The sequence below is a fragment of the Triticum aestivum genome, chromosome 7B (assembly GCF_018294505.1).
Source record: "Triticum aestivum cultivar Chinese Spring chromosome 7B, IWGSC CS RefSeq v2.1, whole genome shotgun sequence".
Taxonomy (NCBI): domain Eukaryota; kingdom Viridiplantae; phylum Streptophyta; class Magnoliopsida; order Poales; family Poaceae; genus Triticum; species Triticum aestivum.
The window spans coordinates 402,300,030-402,305,784 of record NC_057813.1 but is presented as its reverse complement, the minus strand read 5'-3'; the positions used below and the strand labels follow the sequence as shown (position 1 = coordinate 402,305,784).

The 5,755-nt window shown below is 38.3% G+C and overlaps 2 non-coding genes across 2 annotated transcripts; one reads left to right on the top strand and one right to left on the bottom strand.

The window, feature by feature from the left end:
• Positions 1-956: 956 nt before the first annotated feature.
• TRNAF-GAA (transfer RNA phenylalanine (anticodon GAA)) lies at positions 957-1,029 on the bottom strand. Its single transcript has one exon. It is a non-coding gene; the product is annotated as a tRNA-Phe (tRNA).
• Positions 1,030-2,666: 1,637 nt separating this feature from the next.
• TRNAT-UGU (transfer RNA threonine (anticodon UGU)) lies at positions 2,667-2,739 on the top strand. The gene has a single exon. It is a non-coding gene; the product is annotated as a tRNA-Thr (tRNA).
• The last annotated feature ends 3,016 nt before the right edge of the window (positions 2,740-5,755 follow it).

The window sequence follows — 5,755 nt, the reverse complement described above, 5'->3', positions numbered from 1 at the left end:
GACCAGTGATCCGGAGACACCAGTACTCCACCCTTTCGATGCAATAGCCCAATTACCTATCAACCTGAAGGCTTGAACCACATCACTGCCTATCGTAATTGAGACATCCAAGGATCAAAATTAATCCCGATGCCTTTGTCATTCTCACATTCTTTTGGTTGCAGGTTGTATCATTGACAATCAGGGGAGTTTGCTCCCGAACTCCTAGGGCTCATCATGTAGACACAGTTTTCCATGGCAACCAGAGCCTCTCTGCCATCAAGGTCCTTGCCAACGGTGATCTCCTGGTTAATCGGATAAATGAGTCTGAGAAACAGAGAGTGTGAACCAAGGCTATTTACCCGCCTCCAACTAAAAAATCCTGAAGGCCCCAAAAAGCTGGTATCCTGCTCATAGACGTAACAACCACTGTCCGGATACTCACGTATTTCACAGTGCTTGTATACAGTGGGGGTCTTGCAATATAACTGTTCCGGCTCATGTGCCCGAATGATCATCAGTCTTTTGCTGTCGTCTGATCGAGCGAGGAACCAGTTGTGCTTCCTTGTTTTTGGCAAAGGTGGTGTGATTACAAAGGACAGTAACTGTAGGGACACTGCATCATATCAAAAAGGACAAGCATTGTTAATGTAAGATCAGCATTGTTCAGAGTATGAGTAGGATAATGCAAGAAACAGCATTGATATGTCCCTGTTGGAACTGGAAGGAAAATACAGGGAAATGTATACTGGGTTCGAAAATATAGAAGTGCCATGCATGGTTATACTCATGTTATCTCGCAATCGATTCTTCACAGGAAACTACCATGTCATGCATGTTATGTAATCATGTTCTGTCCTCACAAACAAAATCTTCAAGGTAGAAATTAGATGAATAAATATTATTAATGAATATGTATCACAATCCATCTCGAGGTATTTGGATCAATACCTATTCGGTGGATCTTTTTTTTTCTCTACCAGGAACCAGATTTGAACTGGTGACACGAGGATTTTCAGTCCTCTGCTCTACCAACTGAGCTATCCTGACCTCTTCTTGTGCATCATCCTAGTAGAGTATTTGTATCTATGTCAATTAAAAGGACTAAAAATTAATTAAAGTATTTCAAATTTTAAATTTGAAAATGGGGGGGTAGTCCTATGCATTGTGCATGGTTTACTTAAATAAAACTTAAAAATAGAGTGAGTAACCAAGATTTCTTGCCGATACTCTAATAAAAAAGAAATCTATTCAATGAATAGGATAAGATCCATTGAGTTCTCTTCGCATTCCTTTGTGAAAGAGTAGAATGAGAAAGCTAATGAATCTTAAACCCATTGATAAAAAGAAAAAAAAAGAGGATAAATAATAATAATATAGTATAGTTAGGGAATAAAAGAGGATTTGGGGATAGAGGGACTTGAACCCTCACAACTTATAAAGTCGACGGATTTTCCTTTTACTAGAAATTTCATTGTTGTCAGTATTGACATGTAGAATGGGACTCTCTCTTTGTCCTCGTCCGATTAATCCACTTTTTAAAGATCTCGAAAACTTTGAATTTGAATTGAAGAATTTGATTATTCAATATTCGATTGGAGTGGATTCACAATAATGAAAAAAATTATGATATGAGTTTTTATGAGTTTTTTATTTCATAATCATTATCATTTCTAATTTCATTTTTAAAAAGATAAAGAACCTATATTATAATTATAATATAATATGAGTTCTGTGATTAATCGTTTGCTATGTCAGTATCTATACGTGTTTATTAAATGTATAAGATATAAAACCCCTCTTTCTCTAATTTAGAATTAGAAGGAATTCCACTAACAACACAACGTAATTAACTCGATTTGTTAGAACAGCTTCCATTGAGTCTCTGCACCTATCCTTTTCCTTTGTATTCTAGTTCGAGAACCCCTTGTTTTCTCAAAACACGGATTTGGCTCAGGATTGCCCTTTTTTAATTCCAGGGTTGCTCTGAATTTGGAAGTTACCACTTAGCAGGTTTCCATACCAAGGCTCAATACAATCAAGTCCGTAGCGTCTATCGATTTTGCCATATCCCCATTTCCCTCTTCTTTGAGACCAGGATTCCTTGTGTAATTTCATCCATCTCTTAGTTTTTTTTGAATCATTGAGTTCATCACTCAACGTAGTCTAGCAGTTCAGTTCGACTCTATTTGAGAGACCTCGCTTGCTTATTGCAATTCAGAATTTAATTGATTCTATCCTTGATGTATTTGCAATTCAATCCGAATCAATATATCCACAAGTTTTTATCTCCCCCACCTCCCGTCTTACTTTTTTATAGTATTCAAAATTATACTATAACGCTTGATATTTATTCTTTTTTTCTAATCAGAATTAGCAATTTTATTTACTCTGACTCTATGTTCCCCTTAGTGAAATATTAATCCTCAAATTATTAACAAATAATAAAGTCTATAATGATCGAATGAAAATACCAATAAATTCTATAATTTTATTTTTTAATATCCTATAGTTAAGCATATCAAGCTAACTTTCTCTTTAAGAAGTTTTAGTATTTTTTTATTTTTATAAGTATAACTTCAAATTTAGAACTAGTTAATAGCTAAGATTAATAACTAATATCTGAGATTTTACGGATTTCCTATACTATACCTATTTCAATTTGTTACACTATTTCCGTTATGTAAGCCCACTTAGCTCAGAGGTTAGAGCATCGCATTTGTAATGCGAGGGTCATCGGTTCAAATCCGATAGTCGGCTTTTTTTTCTCTATCGATGTTCTACGAACAAGAATCTCTTTTTTTCCGAATTAAATGGAGAATCTAGGATCTTTTATGTTTTTTACCTTACAATTTTGCTAGATACAAAACAATAAAATAAATAATATATATAAAAAAATAAAGATTTTGATGAAATTCCATTTTTTGGGGTACTTTAGTTGATTTTACTCTGTTTATCCTGTAGTTTAATTCAGTTTTAATTTCGATGTATTCTGTAATGTAAATACAATGAAATTAATTGTGTAAAATGAAATTTCAATAAAATAAAAAAGGAGTCTTCATGTCCCGTTATCGAGGCCCTCGTTTAAAAAAAATACGCCGTTTGGGAGCTTTACCAGGACTCACTAGAAAAACACCTAAATCCGGAAGTAATCTTAAAAAAATCAATTCTGGGAAAAAGGAGCAATATCGTATTCGTCTTCAAGAAAAACAGAAATTGCGTTTTCATTATGGTCTGACAGAACGACAATTACTTAGATATGTACATATCGCTGGAAAAGCAAAAAGGTCAACAGGCCAGGTTTTACTACAATTACTTGAAATGCGTTTGGATAATATCCTTTTTCGATTGGGTATGGCTTCAACCATTACTGGGGCCCACCAATTAGTCAACCATAGACATATTTTAGTTAATGGTCGTATAGTCAATATACCAAGTTTTCGTTGCAAACCCAGAGATATTATTACTACGAAAGATAACCAAAGATCAAAAGGTCTGGTTCAAAATTATATTGCTTCATCGGACCCGGGAAATTGCCAAAGCATTTGGCGATTGACACGTTGGAATATAAAGGACTAGTAAATAAAATCCTAGATAGGAAGTGGGTCAGTCTCAAAATAAATGAGTTGTTAGTTGTAGAATATTACTCTCGTCAGACTTGAACTTAACGAAAAAAGGAAAGGTTCATAGAATTTTCTTCCCCTTCCCCTTTCCCCGAACTAAATCGCCCTAAGACCATTACCATTAATTCGTATTTTCCCATCAACTAGCTAAAATTGATTAACCCTAGGATTAGGATCTTTTTTTCTTTTTTCCTCTATGTGTATTTTACATACCACAGTAATTTGCTTAGGAGTCAGTACTAACAGACCATGCATTGTTATATACTCGTGTTCTGTGGGCAAAATTTTTGTGAGGATATTATTCTAGCCATTGATTGCTGAAGGGCGAATATAGGTATGTACACATGGTAAGCATTACACGATTTCACTACTTCCAAATATAGAGTTCTCCATGTGCACATTTACTTCCCTAATGTATGGTTAGATGAAACCAACAGTGTGGCGCATGTTTCTACATCATGAAAATGAGGAAACTAACATGGTCATTGATACACACTCATATTTAGTAGTAGTATATAGATTACTGTAAAATAAGGAGAATATTCCTATATTCCTAACCGTTTGATTATTCAGGGGTACAAATTGGCTGTAATGACATGGTACAATCGCATGAATTAACTCATTCCAAATATAGCTGATTTATGGTGTCTCTAATACATTGCCATAGTTCTACTCAAATTCTGCTCAAACATGGATATGCCAATCATCACAAAAAGTTCAAACAGTGTCATGGCGTCATCATTAACATGAGACAGAAACAACTTACACGCGTCGTCCCAGCAATACGTGGTGCCATCTGCTTTGTCGATCGCGTAGATGATTCCATTGTGTTCAATAGCATCACAGAAGTTTGTATCAGCTTTGAAAATGATCCACTGCGAGCTAAGTTGTCTCCAGCTAAAGAAGTCACCGACATAAAGATAGGCGAGTCTGCGGTCGAACAAGGCAATTAGCTTGAAGTCTGCGTAATTCGCATGTCATGTGGGCACTTGGCAGATTACAATCTTCTACAAAACAAGGTCCGTCCAACTGACGTGGTAATCTAGATGACTTGGACCGCGATGATAAAACTCTATATAATCCAACGGAGGAAGGATAATCTCATGGCAGGTCTTGAAGTTCATGAGCACCAACTTTTTGCCATCTTCTCTGAAGGCAGCTATCCAGTGGGAGTTCATGCCGACCCAGTACATACCTGCCAAGAAGTTTCGGGCGATGGTGATCGGATCGAAGTCGAGGTAAATGATGTACGGCGACCCACTACATACCTGCAATGAAGTTTTGGCTAATGGAGATCGGATTGAAGTCAAGGGGCATCATGTACATGGTGAGCCAATCTCGGAAGACCAGATAGCAGCAAGCAGGGTGTCTTGAAAAGCTTAGACCTCGCTTCGATGATGGCCGTGTGCATGTCCGCCGAGCATGTAGCCAGCCGCATGGCGCTCCACATATCCATACACGAATAACAGAGGTCGAGGATTTCAGTGGGGAGATTGCTCCAATTGCGGCTCATATGGATGCTGCGCGGTTCGTGTTTGTCCATGGTGGAGTTTGGAAGGTGGGGTTTTTGGGGGGCTTGATTTACGGGGGAGAAGGTTGTCGGTGCTGGTGTGGCTAGCGAGGGAATAGTGGTACTGGGGGAGGCGAGCGAGGCGACGGTATACGGGGGCACAGTGAGATGGAGACGGAGACGGAGATGGAGTGATGCTATGGGAGGGGAGAGGGAGACGAGGCGAGGCATGCCAATGTGTTGTACAGTGGCGGTGACAGACTACACAGTGTACAGGGTGAGGCTGACTTTGGTAACCCGAACACGCCACCTGGACTATCAAGTGTACCACAGTTGTACTACTACTACTACTTGTAGGAACATGAGTACTCCAGTATTGTATAGCGGAAATAGGTCTCACGTGCTAGCATGCCTGTTCACTTCATCCTCCAGGTATCATCCATATTGCGAGCAGAACCAAATTCTCGTGCATGCGGAAGCGTGAAGGTGGGCCTTTAATGAGGATAACCGTGTACTCCCTCCGTCTAGGTGAGCGCAACCTAGGTGGCTGTATATTGGATGAGAAAGAGGACCGGGACGAGCAAAACTTCCGACCACGGCATTGTTACAAATGGAAGCAAAATCAGCAATTAATATGTAGTTA